The sequence below is a fragment of the Enoplosus armatus genome, chromosome 13, assembly GCF_043641665.1.
Source record: "Enoplosus armatus isolate fEnoArm2 chromosome 13, fEnoArm2.hap1, whole genome shotgun sequence".
NCBI lineage: Eukaryota > Metazoa > Chordata > Actinopteri > Centrarchiformes > Enoplosidae > Enoplosus > Enoplosus armatus.
In genome coordinates, this window is record NC_092192.1 from 16,933,715 (window position 1) to 16,958,149 (window position 24,435).

Below are 24,435 nucleotides of genomic sequence, written 5' to 3' on the forward strand. Positions count from 1 at the left end.
CAACTTTGCAAAGGTGAAAGTGTAAAGAACTTTTGGTTGTTCCCAAGAAACCTCAACAGGGCAGTAACTCCATAGCTCAAAATGTAATGCAAACCTCCATATTATCTGTTACATTTTCAGTTACAGTAAACTTTTATCAGATGTGTAATTATACGGACTGAACATGGGAAAAAGACGAATCAATGAACTAATCCTGCGGACCTTTTAAACCCTCTGCAGAGGGCTGAGCAATGGTTGACTCACTGACATAGTTTGATCCTCCTTCAGTCCAGCATGGCACACAGAGACCCTGCAGTCGCTTTTTACAGCTATATTTGGGATCGGCCTCTGTTCTTTACACTATAGTGCCTCCCAGTCTACTTTGGGTCTCTGCTGCCCTCTCCCTGTGTTTGGACTTGTACCAGGTTGAGGGTCCTCCAGCTTCATCATGTCTTTCTTTTGTATATTTATATCAGGTCAAGTTCATTTAATTTGTATAGCCCAGTGTGTCAGTGGTCTTTACAGACCTGACCCGGCCCAAGCTTTTCAAGAGGACATTTTTCTTTGGAGAGTTTCTCTCCAAAGAAAAATGTCTTTGCACAAAACCTCAGAAGAGGAACTGCTGTGCAAGTCCAGTAAAAATAGTCCAACAAATGGGTCCTGTGAAATGAGTAAATGAAATCAGTCCAATGAAATAAATCCAAGAAAAAGTCCAATATCAGTGCTTCACATAATTTCAAGACCTAAGTGGAGGTAGAGGACAAGGTCAGGACAGGCAGATTTCCAGAGTGCATTACACATGCAGTTTCAGTGCGTTGTACAAGGGAAGCCTTTTCTGTATAAGGAAAACAAATGTCGGTATTTATGTGAACTATTATTATCATAAAGCCGCATTTGCCACAGCAGAGAGTATCTAGAGAACATAACAAACAAAACAGCAAGTGACTGTGGTTGTGCAACAGAAACATTTCCTCTATAGTAAATAATCCCTCCTGCCTCAGCTGTTTGAGTGGCAGCCTTTTCAATAAGTTGATGTTCTCTTGCATGACCCTTGACACTGATACCAAATGTTAATTTTTGTAACAAGACCCCTGTCTTGGTACTGACAGTAAGCACTAGAGGGGAAAACAAATGGGATTTTAACTTCCAATTACAATAATGGCTTTTTATGACAGGCCCTCCAACTACGCACCTTACCCCCCACCCTGCTCCTCCCTCCCTCTCTTTTTCTCACACACACACACACACACACACACACACACACACACACACACACACAGACACACACAGACGTTGTAGGAAAACAATGCAGCTAATCATCCTGAAACCTTAATCTCTGGAAATGTGATCATGTGAGTGACATGATAAGGAGAGAAAGGAGGAGGAGATAAGCAGGAGAAGGTAAAGCCACATAAGAGCAGGAATATCTAAAACTCCAGTTCCTCATATAACACACACATGTCGCTGCAGGTAACCCTGACATACACCTTCTCTGTTGTCCAAATCAATTTCCCTCACACACGTGCTCATCACTACAGTTTTCTAAAGATGATCTATTATCTATTTCTATGACAGCACCCACATCTTATATCCTAATGTTGTTCCAATACGTGCACACTGCATATTCAAAGGCTGTGCCCACTGTGGTAAAAGTGATGAATATTCAACACTTAAACATTCAGGGGAATTAAATATATGACACTTCAGTAGGTGATGTTTTTGTATTTGTTAACAACAACTTGCAGGATGAATGAAGTCCTTCCCTTTCAGCTGATTAAATCTTGCATTCCATCTCGCATCGGTACAGTACGACAGCTGCGTATGCTTTCCATTCAAATACCTTTCAAGCATGTTCTGGCCCTTCTTCTTATGTCCAACTCAGATGGCCATGCAATACCTCATCACTGGCTACATGGAGCATCCGGAGGACGTATTAGTGAAGTAGAACACACAGCTCATGGGGCGGCATGGTGGCGCAGTGGTTAGCACTGACACACGGGAGGTAAAGCTGGTTAGAGCGGGTTGGGGCTTCGATCCCTGGCTGCCCCCGTCATGTCGAAGGGCCATTGGTGTGTGAGTGAATGAGACTTAGCTGTAAACCACTTTGGGAACCGTGAAGGTTGAAAAGCGCTATATAAGTGAGATCATTGAAACTTTTCTCTCGACTATCATTGAACTCCTTCATGACTGTTGTCATCAGTTTCATCCTGTATATTCATCCAAAAACACCAGGTTGCCATGGGAGCAACAGCCTAACCCTAAACACAAGACACTCTAAATCATCAAAATAAATGGTTCAGTCTTGAATACAGGATAATTTGAGGGAAATGTAATTAATGCTACAGCTGAAAGGATTAGTCGATTAATGTAGTCGTCGATTGACAGAAAATGAGTCAGTAACATTTGCTGGTACCAGCTTCTTTAATAATAATAAAGTATTTTCTGCTCTTCTCTGTTTCATATCCCTCAAAATGTTATATCTTTAGGTTTTGGACTGTTGGTCAGACAACAAGCTATTTGAATATGTCACCTTGGGCACTGGGAAATTGTGAAGGGAATTTCTCACATTTTAGAGACAAAAAAGATGAATCAATTAATCCAGAAAATTACTGGCAATCAATCAATGATGAAAATAATCGTTAGTTGCAGCCCTAATTAGTTATGCAACCGTGTTAATGGTTTAAGCAGACTTTTATTCACACTGGCATTAGCAGCATTGTTGTCTAAAAATATCTATAAGTGCAGTCACATATGACTAACTGAATGCAACCTTGTTAATCATTTATAAGTAAAACAAACTCCAGGCAACTGCCAAGATGATGGAAATGCAATTCATTGTACTACAAAGTTAATTATGTGGATCATTGTGCTCCAAAAATAAACTGTAAGTGTGCATCATTATGACTATGGCTACCAAGGTCATCAGGCGTTCAGTAACTTCAGAAACATGAATTCAACTTGCCATTAACGGCATCTTGGGTGTTATGCGTTTACGCCTTTTACTGTTCACCTCAAGGACAAGAATGTCAGTTTTCCCAAAGGAGGAAGCCGGTCAGGACTCTCCTCCCTATTAAAAAAGTCAGCGCACCATGGTGTGCTCTGCACTGTGCCATGTGCAGTGCAGGGAGCTGCTGTGGCTGAGGTGACTTTAATCTGTCACATTTTATGGGCAATCACAGTTGGTCGTTTCTGCTCATTATTTCATTTCATATCTATTGGCCGTGTGGGCTATTTGTTTATATTCACATGTAAACTGAATCACAGTTATTTCACACAACTTTCTACTCATCTATTATGCATATTTAAAAAATCCTGTATGATTTCTCTTCCAAATATTTACATACTTCATGTTTGAATTATCTTTGACATTGAGAACCATAGACTGCAGTCAAAGGACGTAAACACATGCAAAGACACACAGCCTCTAGCAGAGTAAAATAAACTGATGATGAAAATGATTTACCAAGCTTAATTAAAACTTGCAGCTTATCACATTAATCTGCTAAAGTACTGGACACCTTGTAAAGTAACATTTTGTGTATACTGTAGAGTTATGCTTTATTAAATGTTTGGCTAGTAATTACTAAACCAATAAATACAGATACAAACAAACAAACCAATGCAAGCCAATGCTATGCATTTAAGAAAAGTGACCCAAAAACAAAACTCCTACAACACCCACCACTCACAACACCCCTGAACTTCTATTTGAATGTGCCTTTAATATATGCACTTCATTTATATTGACAATTATGCCTAAACAAGAACAATAATGAATAACCAGAGAAGCTATGTGAGAAAAACTGAGAAATAGGACAAGCAGAGGGTAAATGATACCACTATTATCATCACAAACCACGAACCATGATACTACTTTTATAATTTAATATATAAACATTATAAAAAGGGGATCATTCATTTTTACATTCAAAAAATACATTTCCTGTATTTACAGTCTGGTAGTCTGCCTTAAACTAACAGCGGCACTTCCAGAACTGTATCTCGTGTGCTCTGTCAGTGCATTTCTGACAGTGTTTTTAGCCAGACAATGGTTGTGGTCCACTTAATTGATGTAATTAATGTTCATCATGGTGAGTGTTTGCTGAACGACTTCTAAACCCCGAGCCTCTCGGCTCCTCTCAGGAGGAGAATTGGGCGAGCATGAAGCACTTGAGTTTTTTGTCATGCTTCACAGGAACCTAGAAATGAGTGGAATAATTCTCAGCTCTTAAGCATGCTCAGAAGAGCTCAGCAGCGGGGCTCAACTAAGTCATCCTCCATGGCGTGGACAGCTCCCAGACAGGCTGACCAGCCCACGTCCAGTTACCTGGACACACATCCACTCACCCCACAATACACAATCATTTAGTGGCAGGTGATGCATGGTAGAGCAAGCACAATGATCCTGACTAGATGTCATGTAAAAGGGGGCCGTTAACACTCTGTCGCACTGTGCCTGTCTGTGTGTGGCGATGCTGCAATGCCTTGTACTGTCCTTGATGCACCTAGGTAGTGCTGTCTGGAGGTGATTGGAGAAAAGCAGAAGAGGAGGCGATAGAAAAGCCGGGAGGAGGAGAAGGGAGTAAAATCTTACTTTGTGTGGTAGACGATATTTTGTTCTCTCATCTCTGGAATTATATAAACTGCTTGTGGCTAGTGGAGGCCTCAGCTGTGGAGAAAATAGGCCCCAACTGCCTCACTCCCTAACAATCTACTCCACATCTCCAAATCTTCCATCTCTGCCCCTGAGCAGCGGAGGAAACAAACAGAAAAACCTCCTCCTCTCCACTCTTTGTCTGTATTTCATTTCCTCTGAGGAAGAGGGCTCTCTTAAAATATTCAGCCACTTTAAAGTGGCATGTCACACTGACCAGGCTATTTTCTTTGATGAGCTCTAGTCCTAATCCTTCAATGATACATCTTCTTCCAACTCCATCACTCAACTGAGGTACCCTACAGAATAGTTATTGGTTGAAGAATCTGTGGAAAAAGGGAATTGCTGGGTTTCCAAGCAGCTCTTACACATCAGGCGTATAAATGGAGCTGTGTGACACTATGGTCAAATGGATTCCTGCACACAGTCCACACACACCCTTAACATGCTGCTGGGCCACAATCTCAGCCCCCGGCCTTGGCTCAGCCCATCTGCCCCACCTACAGTGTAATTCACTCTCCAGCTAAAGCTAGGTAGTAGGCCTGACCCCCACAGCTCTGGCCGTCACTTACTGCTGACCTCCAGCAAGGTGCCAATGAAACATGTCCATTGAGTGGTGAGCAGAACAAACTGCCTCACCTGGCCCCTGCTGACAGCTCAGCATTTTAAAGAGCAGTAACGGATCAACACAGGTTCATAGCCGCACAGCCAGGACGCCTTGCCTCTGGCCTGAGAAATGCACTGCAAGGAATGCCTGCACTGAGAGGACGAGGCGGGTTAATTTTGATGCTTGAACGATATTAAAACCAGTCAAAATATTGATTTACTGACAAATTCTGATGTGATGAACTAAAGACAGAGAGAAAATTCAATAATAGAGCTACTATGGGGACTGCAAAATTCATTTTGACATAAGATTTTGTAAAAGTCATATTTCAAAAAAACTATATTTGTAAGAAATAATTCAACTGGAACTCTCTCGAGACCGTGCACACTACACTTGTAGCTGCATTAAGCATAATCTTAATGTTAATGCATTACCATTGTTTGATTTAGACATTTTCCAGCAAGTAAATCTAATAAGGTTTGAGCAATTTTTGCTCCAGACTCCAAGCGAACTCTCACCAATCTGATGATCCTTGAGCCTATCTATTTGTTCTGGCTTGCATATTAGCCAACAATGGTCTCCTTACACATCTGGCAGACAGAGAGCGGCAATGGCATCCTTTTGGCCTTGTTTTTCTTGCCATCTGTAGAATTTAAGTCCAATAGCGTTTAAGTCATAATGTGGTTCTCCCTAGTGATTTTCTTCACCAGCCACTGTCTGTTTTTAGTTCCACACCCTTTTCACACAAGGCATGTACAATAAACTGGGAGCGGCTGACCGCGGTTTTACAGGAGCTGGCATTGTTTTGGATAACCAAGTCAGTGAGCTATGAAACAGGTGAAAGCTGCACGCAGTTGCATAGCGCAGGTTGACAGGATCATCAGCATTACCGGGAATCTAATTTTAAAATATTGCAAAACAGAGCTTTGATTAGGTGTAATAGGTGTACGTGTGATAAATCATTCAGGATGAGTACATCATCTAACTACTGAAAGATGTAGAGAAAAAAGCATCTTCATTCAAAGTGATGTATCAAAAAATAAATACTAGACGGGGTGAAAATCTTTCTTGAGTCACTTAGTAAATGAAGTGTGTGATTCTAGAAAATAAGCAGGCTACAACCAAGATCTCAAAAATAGGAACAAGACAGATTCTCTCCTCTGAGTGTTTCAGTCATTAAAATGATAGCAGCTACAGTGCTTTTTTTACAGAGCTGAGATCCAGTAATATTTAAACAAATGAGAATAAAGCCTCAATTTTACAGGGTCATAAAAGCTTATTAGAGCGTTAGCACAGCGTCCCTTTGATCTTTCGTTCTTCCTACCTTTACTTCTCCAATTCAGTGAGAAAATTAGCCTTTTTGTCCTGCAAATATTTTGACCTTTATAAAATGGAGCCAGTGAAACTGCAATACTTTCAAAGATTCAAACTATTCTTATTTCTGAATACACTGTTTCTTTGTCACCTCTTTCTCCCCCTGTCTGTGCTCTCTCAGCTGTGCAGTGCAACGTCATTTACATAAACGCACGTGATTGAACAAAACACAGCGAGTGGAGGACCCGGGCAGACTAATAACAGGCCATTCTGCATCTGACAGCTCGCTCTGCGTCAGGTGAAACTCTGGCTGCACTTAAGCGTCTGACTCGGCTTGTACCCACAAAACAGCAACACCAACGTCAACAATTCAGAGCGTGAGAAATAGGAGGTGTGGGGAGAGTGTGTCAGATTAGAGTCCATTGCATGAGTCTCACGCTCACTGCAGGAGATTTGGCCTAGGGCCATGTTCCAGATTTGGGGGAGTTCCAGGTGTTACTCAGCACAGTTATCCAGCTTATCAATCCTGCTTCATGAGTCAGGCCTCTGCTCTTGCTTCCCTCAGAGCGAGCAAAACAAATTCTAATGCAACCACAGTTAACGGATACCCAGCACAAGTAGCACTGCACACGAGCTAAAAATGGAAACTGGCAAGAAAAGACCATGACAAGACCATTCACACACACACTGCAGTTCAGAGGGACGTCAGTGTTTTTAAACTCCGACTAAAAAAAATAAAATCAGTGATTTCATGTTTTGCATAATTATTAATCCATTGTCTGCGTCAAAAAAAAATCAACCTGGGGTTTTGTGCATTGCTGCTGAAAAAAGAAAAAAGTTAGTGAGAAAACATTGGTTATAATCATTAAAAATAAGCTCATGTCTCTTTCAGAACTTCAAACTGGCTCATTTACAGCATTTCATTTCCAAAGGGGTCTATTTAATGAATTCAATTTCCTTTTGCATAAGAAATGTGATAATAAATGTGAAATTCATTACAGATTATTACATTTCTGTCAGGTAACAGTGGCAGGAGATGTATGCTATTGTTAACCCATTCATTTTGAAACAGACAATTGTAGTGGTATATCAACGAATGCTATGACTTATAGTGTATTTAAAATATGTATGTAGTATGTAAATGTGTGTGTGTGTATATACTATATATTATATAAAATGATAATAATAATAATAACAATAATAATAATAACTACTCAACTTTGATGAGTTAAAAAGAAGTTGTCTCTCATAAACTTTTTAACAAACATTTACCATCACCAGAAAAGTTAACACATGTACAGAAACAAGTAGTCATTTTAAGAAAACTGCAACTGTTGCCATTTCTACCGATTTCTAAGTGTCACTTAGCTCACTGTGACCGGACTTATTACCAAAAATAATGTTGTATCATTCATGAAATAAATTAAACAAAAGCCTCTTAAAAAGGTTCCTTAAGAACTGTTTCTCTATGAGTGGAGCATGCGCATGGTAGTGCCGTGGTAAACCTTCTTGGTTTCACAATATTCCACTGATCTACAGGTGACGGTAACATGCCAAGATATGCAGCAATGTGCCAGCAAAGGCAGGTAAGAATAAGACTGCAAGCCAGTAAACATGTAAACAATGCTGGATTTAAAATACTACTAAAATAAAAAAGTGGCTTTGCAAATGTTTTATGAGGAAGGAAATGCACTCGACACGCTTGTTAGACCTCAAGGAAACACAATGCGTTTTGGTGAGTAACACTGCATATAAACAGAACTTTCGGTTGTTTATAAGAAAACTCCACAGGGCCCCTTTCATCCACTCTTGTTTTTGACGGAAGACATCTCTGGAGCAAGTGCATTGTGACTTGTAGCTATAATCAGACATTTCTGATCCCAAGACACACACAGGGCAACCCCATGCTAACATCAACTGGGCTCAAATGAAGTATTGCTATAAATTCACACACCATTTGTTGTTCTTTAATTAAATAAGATAGTAGACCTGTAGCTACCAATAATTGTCAATCACTTCGCTCTGAGCTAAGGTTAGCCTTAGGCTTAATTTTATCTACATGAGAAGAGGTCAAAATAACATAGCGTTTATTCTAAGGCCTGGCTAAGTTTTGCCCCGGGCTTTAATATGTGTGATGTGAAAATGGCTTAAGATCCTGAATTTAATCCAATGTAGGGAGTTAATCATGTCAACAGCATGTCTCAGAGCCATAACATACTGTTCAAACCTATGTCAGCATCAGCCTCTGCCTTTTCTGTTCACACTGCTGAATCTTGAGATTGGTATGTAATAATTACAGGAGCGTTAAAGCTTTATAAATTTGAGGTAGCATATGTGAAAGAGCTGGTAAGCTTCCAATATATCCCCCTAGTCGCAGGGCATGAGCTAGCTCATCATGCACTAATACAACGCATCATGCATGTGTATGGTGCAAACACACATAGAAACGGTCCCACACAACAGTCATTTGTCTGTCTGTGCAGTAGCCAACCGTAGGCAGCACAGAGCTGCAGAAAACAGGCTTAGACACACAGTTCTACATGAAAACCCTTCTTTTCCATGAGCTGATCCTTCTTTGTTCTGCATAAATGCCAATTACATAATTCTCTCTGGCATGCAAATCAGATTAGATGAGGCCATGGCAGATCACCTATACTGCTCAGTCTAGTACTGCTTCCAAATCCACAAGAATAGAACATTTTGGGACACCACATTTCGATGAATTTAACAATTTAATCAGCATTTTATTCAAGATGCAATTGAGTAAACATCATTAATAAAAAAATAAATCATAGCCATATCATTAATAATTTTCACAACGTCTTTCAGGTACATGGATGGTACTATTTGTAATGCAGAAGGACATGTTTGGCATACACACAGCGGTATTTGATTAAAGAAGATGCAATGTGAAATTTTGATAGTGAAATATCAAGGGTATTATCAAATGTTAGAGATGTCCAGGAGTATACATGACATACTATATCAGGGGGATATTTGTATGCCGAGAAGAGACACTGACATTCAGCTTGTGGGCACGGATACCCAGAATCATGCTGGGAAAGGGAACCAATGCAAATTAGCAAATCGAAGGAAAGTGACACTTTGCTGTTGGCTGTAGGAAGTCATCAGTAAAACGTTGCAGCAGTGCACAGTGCAGTCAAGAAAGGCACAAAAGGGCTCTCACTATGCCTTTCTGTGTGCGTATGTGCAAGGCGCATGTGTTTTCTTCCCTGTGTGTTTGTCTGCGTTTGTTTCAGCCCAGGGAACTAAAGAGCAGAACAAACCAGAAGTTGCCTGACAGCACAAGACCCTACCCAATGTGAACTTTGAGGATGCGGGGACAGCTGGTGGAGGAGAGAGAAAAAAAAAAAGAGAGACAGAAATGGAAAGCAGAAAAAAGGATGTTGTGACTGCAATGCATTACTCGTGATTTTGGGAAGAGCTTGTTTCAGAAATCTCTATTACATGACACAGAACACACTATGAATGTATTTATTCATTTACACAGGTATGTATGTATGTATGTATGTACAGTACAATGTGTTTTAGACTGAGTGGACATAAAAGAAGCAAAAGGTTAAGAGGGCGCCTATTCACCACAGATGTGTGTAAGAGACAAGATGCTAAAACGGACCACTGAAGAACATCAAGCAATGACACAAAATAATGTCGTGCTACAGGCTGCCTATCGGAATTTGAAATTCTGCATCATAGTGAATGTGTTACTTCTTCTAAAATCATTTTGAGTTGATACATTTTTTACCAATAATACATATTACAGAATACTGTAGAGTTAGGCTGCAGGCACATTTCAGTGACTCTTAGTATTCAAGCATACGTGCTCTAAGTGCACAGGCCAGGCAGCAATATATGTACATTTTGCATTAATAGATGCAGTCCCGGTCCCACATTCCTCCGGGCTCTCTTTTGTTAATGGTATTATGAAGCTCACAAGACCAGTGACATTAACTTGATATTCAGCTTCCATCTTAGCACATGAGAATGCTAAAAATAGTGGTTCCCTGTTGTAGATAAAGAGAAAGAATTTGCTGTCTTAATGTTGTAGTCCATCATAATCTCTGTCATTTTTCTATTTTAACCACTAAATGCCGTGCGTATAGAAAAGTATTTTTCCTTTAGACAATAATATTTTGCAATTGGAATACATGAGCATCCTTAGGTTTTCTACTATATTGGCCCTCAGCTGACAAATGTAGCCTATTTTTGTGAGTCTTTGAAATGTACCTCTAAATAGGGCTACAATGCAAGTCAGACGAAATTCAATTCGTCAGCTTGTACATCCAGAGACACACAGCTATATACTGACAATTCCTGCCTGTTGTGAGCACATCGGAGTTGTGCACATAAGGTAAACATCTTTAACGCAGTAGCCAGCGGACATATGGGGGAAAAAAACACATTGCACAATAATAGGTTTGATGCCTCTGTCCCCCTGTGCTAAACTATCACACAGAGCAATGTGTCCCTGCTGCAGGCCTGGCCTCTGGGTCCTGGGGACAGATATAGAAAGATACAGATCTATAACCTGCAGTATCAGGGCCTAATTGATGCAGGTGTAGCATGCAGGGAAAAATCGACATGACAGGCATCAGCCACGTGTGACAAGCTGTATCGGTTTGTCTGCGTCTTCTGGCTAGGAGGAGTTACACAGAAAGTGATGTGAACACGCATGCGTCATGCACAGCTCATTTCTACTGTTTTTGTCATTTCTTTGTTTAACAGTGTATGAAATTGTCGTGGAGCTCTTTCTGTTTTTGGAGCCGGAGGAAGGCGGAGCTTTTCAAAATGACAGTACAGATTGCGGTACCAAATCCTGCTTGAATAGCAAAGCCCCAACAGTGTGAATTTGAAATGTCTGCTTGGAATACCGCCACAGATCAGCGATGAAATGTGTTAAAATTTGTGAGAAACATCTGAAAAACAGATGTCTAGCGGATGTTTCCCATAACACTTCCTCCTCCTCTGACATGGTGAGCTGTATCTATTCTATTCATATGCTAATGTTCAATCAGGCTGTCCAATCCGGAAGCATTTCCAACCACAGTTTTTTTTTTTTTCGAGCAATCAATTTACCTTGGAGAGAGATAAAAGCTTAAAGAGTCACATAAGAGGCGAGCTGGAGCAAATGGTGATATGAACTGAAAAAAAGACGAGGAAAAAAAAAAACCAAGACGGGAAAGAGGCAGTTGGGGAATAGCTGGATAATGTAGGTATAAACACACAAGTCTGTTCCTAGCAAGGCTCGACTGAAGCTCATTCTCATCTAAGCTGAGTTTCCCCCCGCTGCAGGAGGGACTTCCAACACCTTCAGCTGCAATATAAATGTTAATAGAGTTCAGGGAAAGAAAACGAGGCGTAAACAAACAAATGTGGTATTCCATGCTTTGGGGCAGCGGGAGAGTCCTGCCATTGAGCGGTATGTCTGTGCGTGTTTGTATGTGTGTGCATGTGTGTGTTTCCGTATGCATGTGCTACGGAAACAAAGAGAGAAGAGGGGATAAAGATGGGGCTTCTCACATACTCAGTATGAGCTTGGCTATAGTGGACCTCCAGCAGTGGAGCCCCCCCCCCAACCCCTTCCAAAAAACTCCAGTGAGACTCTGCCATAAGACAGCCAGATCATTTTCTACATCCTAAAAAAAGAAAGCTTTGAGGTTGAGAGCCACTCCAAATGGAAATCCACTGTCACTACTGCCACCAGAAACTACACACACCGAGCACCCAAAACAAAAGTAGGTCTCGTTCTAAATTGGGTGCTTTCTAAAATATCAAAAGTATATCAAGGACCCAGTATTTGTCTGTTTCATATACGGCTCTTCTTTTTGAGGTTCAACAGTCATTTACAGTACACAAAAAGCATGGCAGTGAAAAAGAGAGATGAAGGGTAGGTGGGTGGTAAACACTCACATCCTCATTCTGAGCACACCGGCAGCCACAACTCTCCGTCCTGACTTGTTCAAAGGGTTGGCAACCTTCAGACCAATTAGACATCACAGGGCAGCCTGCACAGCACCCAGCTTTCACATAAACGGCTCTCCATGAATTTTTAATCAGCTATAATTTAAGGATTTAAATAAAGATCAAATTCTTCCGGCTGCACAGCAAAGAGGTGTCTGCCTGTGTATATGTGTGTCTGCATTTTTATGCAATCAAATGGAAGTGAGTTTGCTTGAATGTGTTCATCTGTTTCACTCACTGCCCCCCCACCCCCCATCCTTAATGTTTCCTCTCCTTTCTCTCTCGCTCCCTCTCCCCAATCCCACCTGCCAGCGTTATGAGCAGCAGCCCGGCAGGTTGTCTAACCCAGAGCAGAAAATTTCCTGACTGACTGGTTGACTGGTTGACTGGTTGGCTGGCTGAGTGGCAGCATGTGAAGAGCAGGAGACAGATCTGCAGGGAATCACTGACAGATGTAATTAATGAGGTCATACTTGGAGTTGGCAGTCCCCTTCATATCCAATTCCTGCCGATCACAACTGAACACACCTGCAGCTCTAACAGCAAGGGAAACAAGACAATACCCCTCGACAGTGTAAGGGGGACAGGGACTCGTTTTTAGAACACATTGTCCCTACTGAATCTCAGACAAGACTTTACATGGCACAAATCCCAAAACGTTATCTAAACTGCAGTGACACAGAGTAAAATGTGTGAGAGGCTGCAGATATTTCTATTAAACGAACATTTGAAAGGACAAAGATTTGTTTTGGGGTTTTCTTTTACTATTTTTGACTTTACATTTTTCAAAAAAGTCAGCAATTGTAAGCTACCCTTCTTGAGACAACTATAAACAAACGTTTTTTACCTTATAATTGGCAATTATATGGGCTGGTCTTCTATATCACATTTTTTCTTAATTTTCTACTTTTTATCTATATTTCTCTTCCTTTTTTCTGTAATGCTCAGAGGTGCTCAAATTGGGCACCCTGGAGTTGTGATAATGTAATATGCTGCCCATTATTTTCTATCAGGAATGTTCTGTCTAACTTCCTATTTTTGGTTTTGCTGTTTTTGTTATTCTTTTGATTTTAGAAATTTGCTTATGTGGGTCTTGGCATATCAACATTTCTTTATTAACAATTTACAAACAAAAAGAAAAACAATGCACAAAAAACAAACAAAAACAACTATTGGCATAAACAATTGGCCAAATAATCAACACAAATACATACTGAAAACACTTTTGAAGAATGCAAACAAAAATAAAACATAAAGAAGCCAAACCGAGCATTTTTCCTTTAGTATGTTTGGGAACATTTTCCACAAACTGAGTGTGACATTTCATTGACTTATGAGACAAACAATATCACATTAAACAGTAATAGAAACACAGATCCAGAAAAAAAGCTGTTTGTAAAATGAAGGTACCACCATAGACCATGGTCCTACTGTAGCGCACATACACAGTGATAGCAGTAGCCTTATAGTTAATTATGCTGAATGTCAATGAGTATTCCTCCATTTCCACCTAGACCACATTATATCATCTCCTGGCCTGGTTTCTAACTTCATGGTGGAGAGTGTTTATTACCTGTAAACAAGCAGGAAAACAGGCCTTGTCACGTTTCACTGGGGCTCCCTCACTCATCACTAATATGTGAAAATATGTATTCAGGTCAAACATTTCAGGCCTTCCCTCGAGACACTGTCAGTCTTCAGTCTTCCTTAGTGCAAACATGCAAACAAACACATGTACCAAAGGGCACACGTTGCCTAGCAAATACTGTATACTCAAAGGAGAACAGAGGAATACAGGCACAGACAGTGCATGACACACAGGTGTGGCCATGGTTTGCATGAGCGTGTGTGTGCATTTACGTGCACACTTACATTTTCTCCTCTTTCTGCACATAGGGCTGACCAGCCATTAGAGCTTCAATGGGACCCTGAAAACAAAGGAGAGCCTTGGCAATGCTCTTGTTATCCATCACCTCTTCAGTCTTGCATAAATAACTCTTAATAAATAGCATCATCATGTCAGAGAGCTTTCAGCTGCATGGCCTCCCCTGCAGCTCCAACCTATTTTTTCTTCACTCTGCACTTTTATCCTCGCTTGTTTTGCATTTTTGCCTCACTTAGCATTAAGGGGTACGAAATATTTGGAATACAGGGTTCTGGTGACTCTTCAAGGATGCAATTTCCTGGGTTTGGTCTAGGTACACTCATCCCTTTGGAGGGAATGGCAAGCTGTTGTGAATTTCAAACCATTCTGAATGATCATCTTTGCCCTACAGCGAGGTATTACCAACCTGATTAGAGTGGTCTATTTTAGGATTGAAAAACCCTAACAGTCAATCATTGAACAGTTGGAAGAGCATGAAAACAATGTAAACCCTATATAAGGACAGTCCCAGTCAACATGAATTTAGATAAATAATTACAGCAGATTTATTTATATTGCACACATGAACATAGCCTACACCATTTTCCTGAAATATTTTTTTTAAACTTCATATTTATTTTACAGAATTGTCTTGTTTGTGACTTATTTTAGGGTTTTATTTCAATTGCATAAAAACACTTGTTTATACATAAAGTAGTTCTCATTGTTATTGCATGAAAAGTAAGGGTAAATCTGATGATTAAGTGATCAGAGAAGTACAGTTCACATGCACTTTGACTTTCAACCAATACTACTTCATTTCTGTCAGATTGTCATTAAAGCTCCAGTCAAATGATAAATAGCCTGAGCTTATTTTAGTATCACTACTGGTACCTCATACAGCCTTATGTCAAAACATTTGGTGCTATCCCTATTCTTCTGCTTCAACAAATGTGCTAATTGTGAGTGTGCTACTAAGTGTTAGTGTGTCAAAAGGCATCAGGTGTTATTTTGGCCCTTTTGGTGTATAGCAGAGCGCAGCGCTCCAAACTAACAGGAAGCACTACAAAAGGCTCTACAGTGAAGTAATTAAGTTACTTAACAATATTTGAACATAATTACTAATAATTGTTAAAAGTAACCAGAATTATCCTCTAAAAGCACTGAGGAGCACAGAACAGGTCGACCCCATTCAATATCACTTATTTTGTCTTTTCGTGTATTTCCCCTTCTCTGTCTTTTTGATGATGAAACACTCACCAGGCACTGTAACACATTTCAAGTGTTATCATTGTTTTAACAAAGCTTTGGCCTGGCATTCATGTTTCCTGCTTTTTTACTTTCCTTTTTCACACTCCACCTCAAAGAGCAGTGTCATGTTTTATCTGACCATCTCACACAGAGCCTAGAGAGCCTATCTCTTTTATCTGACCACCTCTATCTACCTCTCTTTTTCTCTGTCTTTTTTGCAACAAAACACACACACACACACACACACACACCCCTGCCAAGGGGGGTTAGGATTCTACAAAAAACGTTATTTCTCCCTAATAGCCAAAGGAGAGCTTGCTGTGTCTTTTAGTGGAAATAAGGTTATTAATAAGGTTATGGTGCCCTTCTAGGAAAAGGTTGCCTTGAGATGTCATGGCAACAGCCTTTGGAGAAAAAACTAAATCAATCAGCACTTAGGGTAGATGAGATCGAATGACAACAGAAAGGACTATACAAAGAGTTTAAATAATGACATGTGGCTGAAATGGTGGAGACAACCTCTGCTTCACCTGCACAAGCACTCGGCTCCCTCCCTCCAGGCTTTCCCCTTTCGTCTGCTACCCTTATATAGAGCTATTGCTTTCACTGAGAAAGACACTGGTTAAGCCCTCTTGACTATACCCAAGTTATTTATAGACAGAGAGGTTCCACAACAGATAACCGTTGTCCAAAGTAGGAAGAAGAAGGATGATAACTAGTCATTTAAACCCAAAGTGGCAGTACAACTTAGACTACAACAAAACAGACTGACTCAGTGGCTAAGCACCTTGTTCACAAGACCCCATAACATTGCAAAATAGACAATGAGACTATATTAAGTGCTCAACAATGGGGTTTCTAAAGTACGATGAATCCCGCAGGGTCTACTTGAGTTAGAGGCTGTTAAGGATTCTGTCCATTGGTCTGTGATGAATGATGGGGTACCCAGCGTACTTTAGCAATGATAGCTTATAGCTCCATTAGCCTGTAACTACAGAGAAAGGGTCAGAGAAAACGGTGAACTCCCTGGCAACATACAGAGCATGGGCTGGCTGCAGTGGCCAGAAAGATTCATTAATCTAAGATGATGAGTCTTGGTAGGTGTAATTAGGCCTCCTGACACAGAGAGCCTCACTAGAGTTGTGTTTAAGCCCTGTATGGCAAACACAAACTTCCATGATATGCTAGCAGTGGTTAGCTTTGAAACAAATAGAGCAATGAAGCTGTGGTATAATTGTTTACAAGCATGTCTCTGTACTTTCCTTCGGTGCTGCAGTGGGTCTGTGGGAGTTAATCATTCATAGGTAGCGGGTGGCTTTAAGACACAAATGCAACTCTTGCTGGCACCAGAGCTACCAGCATCACCCACACTTTCTATATATAACTCTTTTTCCATGGCCAGGCCATTTGTGGACCAGAGTTCACAAGGACACTTGCCAGAGGAGATTTCTACTCTAACATTGTTAGCCGGACGTAAGGAAACATTACCCTCTTTAATGAAAATAATATTTTTATCAACAGGACCAGAGTCAGGGGAATTTGTTATAGGAATGTATATGAAGCTTACCAATATCTACATGTTAATCCACAACATCATGTAGACCCACATACAAATAAAAAAGTCTAAGGGGAGGAAATCTACTAAAAAGTTAAGGAAAGCAAATAAACTGTCTTCTTCCTCAATTAAAAAGGTACATACAGTGATATTTGACCACCAGGAGGCAAAAGACAGCAACACAGCCCTGAATTATTACAGAAACTGAAGTTCATAAGGTTGAATAGCAAACAATTCCCCACTTAAACATCCAGCAATAACAAAGCAACATGAGCATCCCGATGGAGTCCTTTTTTTCTAGCCATCTGTCAAATGTATCACGCAGTCTGTAAGTAGTAGGACGGTCTAATCTTTTCTGTGTTTGGACTCCATACTCCAGCGCAATGGCTTTGTTTTTAATAACTTGCTAGAGACCAGACTAGAGACAGTATGTACAGTATATGTGTGTATGTACAGTATAAGATGCTCTGTTTCTGCTGGGCATGCAAAAGGGCAATTATTTATAACTATATTATAACTACTACTGGCTGGTCCACAGTGTTATGCCCTCGAGGTCCAAAAATCCATAAAAATAATAATAAACAAATAACTTTCTGGGTGGAACTCAAATTCTGTTTGACTATTATCCCTACACGCAGACATTAGCAGCTGAAACTCATTGCGGACTGCAAGTCAAAGCATCCATCATTGACTCCAATTTAAAGGAAACAAACAATGTGCAGATTTGTACTGTGAAGCACAGCCATTTCGATTGAAGTTACTGCCTGGAAAACAGTATCATGTCTTATTTTGCAGTGATTATTATTATTAGTGATTATTAACTGAAACAAAACAACTCCTGTACCAAACAGAACGTCCTGTAATGACCAGTTCAGGAGAAACATGTACCATTATACCCTTACTAAACACTGATAAGCTGTGGTGCATTTACCATTTAGCCACTTAACACATCTTGGCTTAGCCAGCGACTGAGCCACTTGCATGTTGTTGATAGAGGAAAAGCTTCTGATAATGTTTCCATAAAACAAAATACATTTATCAGTGTGCACCCTCTTGGTAGGAATAACTGATTTATCTGAAAGCGTCAATAAATACGGAACCTTGCTGATGACACTTGCGTAAGAGCTCTCTTAATAACCGCTGCCAGCCGTGCCCTGCGTAGCACAACAAGCCACCGCCGAGTGCACCAATTGGGGACCCATTCCTTAAAGAACAATTAACAGGGCCATTTAAAAAAATCATCCAGCCCACACACTCAATTAACACAACCCACTTTTGCACTTTCCCCTCTATTGTGTCCTAGAATAGCCCAGTTGAATTGGCACAATTAAGCTGTGTTGGCGATGACTGCATCATGGTAGGCTCTTGTGCTATTCCCATTGCAGCCACTCTGTCACGTCTGTGGCTTTAAAGAAAAGATTTAACAGCTTCAGAGATCACCTATCAAATGTGTCTTTCAGGGGTCTAAACGAGATGTAATTACTGTCTGCTTTTTTTGTTCCAGGACAAGACAGTCTAAATACATCTGTTTTACAAATTAAGTTGAACAGAACAGAAAGACTTGAGCTTGGGAGATAAGAGAGCAGCTCTTGTGCAAATATGTATTTGAAACAGAGCGAGAAAGAACAGTCTGGTTTTGCGGTTGCTTCCATTGCCCTTGATGCTGGGTAACTTGAAAGCTTTGAGTCAATATTTATGGCCATCAAAAAAACATCTAAAAGTCCTGTTGCTGACTAATACAATCTCGGCTGTCCTATACTGTATATCATTAAACACTGTGTCAGAATTGAATGGCAATCAGTTCTGTGTACAGTGAACCTACTACAAAAAATGCTTCCCTAGAACTCTGTAAAATGCAAACACAATGTCCTAAAAATAACCCTTATCTTGCAGCAGTCATTATCATTGGGAACACTTCAGAAAACAGCAGCCCCAGTGGTGTGTAAATAAACAGTGAAAAGCGGAGGAAGAGGAAAAAGATAACATACAGCAGGAATTCTATCAAGAAGCAGGGTGGGATGACTCATGAAAATAAGTGACTTTGAGTTTATATGGGGAAGGACAATAAGGAGCTTTGAAGCTCTGAGATTACAGAGAGGTAGCTGATGGGGCAAACTAGGGAGGCTGCAATGTAGCACATACTGTGCACCGGTTCTGGTACTCACTCTTCTGGAAATACATGTAGGGCACGGCTTCATCAACTCCCTGGAGGGATGCAGCCATTACATTAACACAGCTCACCTAGCGGGCAGAGGGACAGGCCAGTGTCTTTGTTGCAGTGCAAGTTCATCCTTGTCCCAAGCCAATACCCTCCATTCATTGGCCATTTGTCATCATGAAATGACTGGATATGTTCCTCCTTGGATTATATCATCAGATAAAATGAAATAACTGATTGCTGAACATTTTTTAAAAAGTGTGGGATGTAATTAAGCAAAAGGATATACACTTGAATCTCAAACTGCTCATTAACAGTTGACTTATGACTTAGGATGCTCAAAAGAACGCAGAGAACAACTGAGATAACTGCATGCTCAGTTGAGGGTTTGTAATAGATGTATCTCAGTACATCAAGCTCCTAGACCACAGGAGGAAAACATCTGGCTCTCACACAGCACCAGCTTACAGACCACTATGCATGAGATGTTTGTAGAGGGGAAGAACCTTGGAGAATGTTAACAGCTGCACAACTGCTTTAAGCCCCCTGTGACTGAAGTAATTAAATGTCTATTTCAAATTAAAAATGCTGGTCTGCTTGCATGCACAACAAAATAATAGCCCATACCAATACGATCAAAAAATGCCTGGATCAGTCCTGATCCAGTGCCCTGCCTAATCAGAACATACCTAATACATATCACTACATATATTCACATACACCCCAATACAAATGGTTTTCACAGGCTATCTATAGCCACTCAGATTTAGGTATCTGTGCAGTGAAAAATTGCATGTGCATGCTTAATCAATCAGTCCATTCATCTCTTTAGTGGTTGCCCCTTAAAAAGGGTAAGCAGTGAATCCTCTAATCTATTTTTCCTTGGTGACAGAAACAAAGCATGGCCAAACATGGCTGTCTGGAAATGCACACTGTCCGTCCTTCCTTCCCTGGTTTGGTTACCACGGTCAACCTGTTTCACAATGCTGTATGGTCTGTTGTTAGTGGGCTTTAACCCCTTAAGGGTTAAGTTGGATCACTACCCCCTGTTTGAAGTAGAAATATGGTTACACATTATTGTTCTATGACAACAGGCCACTTGCCCTTTTAAAAGGGGTCAGAAGACCCCAACCAGCTTAATACACATACATGCAAATTTCGCAATACTCAAAAACGAGAGGATAAGCCTGGTGTAGAGCCTGTAGAGCCCTGTTAGTAAAGTCTGCCTGTGATCACAGAACTAGGGTTACATTTTAAAACCATCATACCATACATACTGTCCCTCAGTCCCTTTGATGCTTTTTATAGCTCTGCTGGATTGGTTATTTTTCACTGCTAGTATGTAGCAAGTGAATGCAATATCAACCGGTGTCTGCATTGCATATAAATGACATTCTCCCTCCATACTCATTACTATACAAACTACTCAGGAAACCAGAAGTACGTAAACTTCTTTTCAGAGTCAAGAAATGTGCAATCAAAGAGATCACATTTTTGGAGTAATCTGTAACACAACCTATCAACCACTCATTAGAGCCCTTCAAGTCCTGTTTTTGCCACGCAATAGGAATTTCTAAGTTCACTGCAGTCAAAAACCTTTCAAAATTATCATGCAGGCAGATTATATGTTTGCAGTAGAAGAAGTCAGCATCAATCTTATTTATATCCCACCTACCATCAAGGAAGAAAACCACGTCTATACATGATTGAAAATGATTGCTGGCTTTTTTTTTTTTTTTTAAACCCCAATCAGTACTGAAGTGTTATAACTTAGCTGGATGTTTGGACTATTTTTAACATCTGAAAATGATGTGTAGCAATCCATGAATAAGCCTGTTTTAAGTGTGGCCAAAGACTCAAATAATAGTTAACATTTGCACACGGGTGCACAGTACAATCACATTCAGGACACAACACTTTGGAAAAAAAAAAAAAGGAGCCATGTATGAGAATTTAACTATGTGTGAGGACTGTACCAGTCAGGGTCAGCAGTGAGTGCTCATGAGAAGGGCAGAAAGGGAACTCTAGACCATGGGTTCAAATAACAAACTCACACCGCAGGTGGTGTTCAGCTGCAGTGCACCCCTCAGCTCTCTACAGCATGCATGAGGGCATCTGTCATGTAAATGAATCAACTAATGAAGTGTAAAGAGACTCTAGTACAGAAAAGACCAGATTGAGATGGCAGGTTGAGACCTGTTGCATAAAAGATATGCATTTAAACATAGGAAGTTGGCTGAAATATCAGACATCATAGCTCCGTAAAGATGTACAGTTTTCAAGCGTTAGCTCACAAAATGATTTTCGCTTAGCTGATCTTGTCTGTGTCAATAAAGAAGAAGTCCTGAGCAGTGAAGCAAGAAACTGAGCCATAAAGTCTGTTCTCAGTGTGGTATTACTGGGTGTCATATCATCTGACATCACTTGGACGCTGAGATTTTTCCTCACTGAATGGGAAAAACAGGTGAATCTTGGGAGCTCAACATACCTAACTTGAAATGACTAGTTGTTATATTGAAACTTTAAAAATGGAATTTCACAAACCAACAAAGGGTTATATTGATACAGAGAAAGGAATCTGGACAAACATTTATCATGGCTAATAAGAAGAGAGGGAACTAGAACTTCTAAGCAAGTACAAGGTAATTTTATTATCCCTTTAGGGAAATTCTGCCCACCCTGTGTGATAAAAACAGGGCACTGCAGATAATACAATAAAAAAGCAATTTACATTCACCCTCACTCATACGCAAATGTCACCCAAACAGTCATTACCGCATGCCCTGGGCACATACTGTATTTTGACATGCATGCAGATGGATATGCACTCTTTTGTGTTTGATACATTAGAGTTTGAAATGTCTTTAAAATGTGATGAAAATGTTCAAAAAGTCTTAATACATTTAATATATCCCAAAAAAAACATACACAAAGGAACTTGAAGGAATATGGAACAGTGGAGTTATAACACAATTACAGCTGAAATATAACTCAAGAGAGATCAAGTTATTATCTACAGCATACCTTACTATCATCATTTAAATTGTTCACTATACTGTACACAAGCTATGACAAAATACAGGTAAGTCAAGCCAGAGGTGTCGAGCTCTACAGATACTCACTACAGTGGGAATGTTTATGTCAGATTTAAATGATAGGACTCAGATTGAAAATCGGTAAAATGGCCCTTTAAGTACTGTTGGCCCATTCATTTACTTTCTCATTCTACCTCCAAATTAGGGCGTTAACAGGGCTGGGACAAAAAATCAATGTGGTGTTATATTACAATATTACAATATTTCCTCTTGCCTGATGTTATCGATGCACTTGCACCAAGTATCAATATTTTTTTTATCAAACTAAGAGCGCTGTAAATGGATTTTCTCACATTGAGCCTGCTACTATTTTGGCTTACAGCATCACTACCTTGCGACTCCTCCTGGTGGTGCTTATCAGATGGATGATGGAAAGGCAAAATGAAAAAAAGGGCGAAAGTAAAGAAAAAAAAAAAAAAGAAAAACTGTGGAAATGGCAGACTGTGGGGGGATCGGGCAACAACAAAATATTATTATATAACATTACATCGAATTAATGCCAAATTCATAACCTATAATTTGCATTTCCATATTTCGGTGGGTCTCATTACTAGACAAAATGTTGCTTCAAGGCCTCAAAGTCTGCAAAACTAATTTTTGACCATTATCTACAGCTCATCTCTTGTGTGTGTGTACAATAGAGGAAAAGGAAATCTCCTCAGGTCTGTCATACGGTATGAAAGGCTTTTCATTTTCAAAGTCTATTAAATCTAATAAACCAATAAATAAATAATAAATAAATAAAATAGCAATTTCCTGGAGAAACAGCTTTGGATATATATTAAAAGAAAACTGATACCATCTTGACAGGCAAATTTCCTCTCCAATAAGTCAACCACATTCAAAATGAGGCATCTCCATACAAAAATAAGTTGCAAAATTATTAAAGATTTAAAATCCTCAGCCATTTCTGTGAAATGCCTGTCTCAACACATCATCTTGACATTGTAGTCTATTTAGTGTGAGATGGCTGTCAATTTGTGGTTCATATGTGTATAAAAGATCAATAAGGAGAGAAAACCCATCATGCAAGTTTGTCTTGAAATGAAACACATTTGGTCTCAACCTCAAATACATTTCTCCTTCTTAACCACAGTACCAAGAATGTTTGATGTGCAGTACAAGTAGGTTTTATGAGTATTGACTATCAACACAGTAAAAAAGAAGCAAACATTAGCCCCATTATCTCAGACGTCAGGCATTATACTGTAAGAATCATCTACAATTTTGCATTTGGCCAGTCTGATTACAGCAATTAACATTTGCATATATTTTCCAGCAATCAAATGCTGTTTGGTGTATGTACTAACTATACGTATATTGTGTACAGAACTCTAGATTGCCCTCAACGCTGTATGCTCATGTAACTTAGCGGAAACACTCCAAGTGAACTAATAATTTTGCCTCCTGTTTATATTCAAACAATGTGAAGAGCGGCAGCCAGACAGACTGGCTCAGGAAACAAAGACAACAGCACATTTTCTCATTACCCTGATGCGTGAGGGAGGCCAAGGCATAGAAATTAGCGAGCAAAACTGCAAGGAAAGCAAACCTACCAGGTCATCTGCAGTGTTTGGCACCCACTGATTTTAATTTCAATATCACCGTACAAACAACAAGAGAGGAGTGGATTATATGATAAACACACACTTCACCTTCCCCACTAGCCACAGATAGTGGTGTATGTGTTAGTGACAGACCAGCTTACCTTTGAAAATAATTCTTTACACTATTCTAGATAAAACATAAGCACCGGTAGACGACTAAATCCGTAGCCTATCGTTTGCCAGTTGTTTGAAGCAGGGCTATACACATGGTATGAGGGGCACGGCCTTGGGAAAGAAAAACGGCAATCCCCATGGTCACATCTGCTTATCCTCACATCCCCCCCAGGGAAACCCACAAACCTTTCCCTAGATATTGTGTTCACACTACCCAAAACCACAGTTTTAATATCTGTTCTCTGTGTGTGGATG

At 40.1% G+C, this 24,435-nt stretch overlaps 1 protein-coding gene across 1 annotated transcript in view; it reads right to left on the minus strand.

Annotated features, from left to right (window-relative positions):
• Nucleotides 1-24,435, minus strand: part of LOC139294986 (RNA-binding protein Musashi homolog 2-like) — a 218,135-nt gene that overhangs the window by 157,516 nt on the left and 36,184 nt on the right. The gene's annotated exons all lie outside the window — the stretch shown is intronic.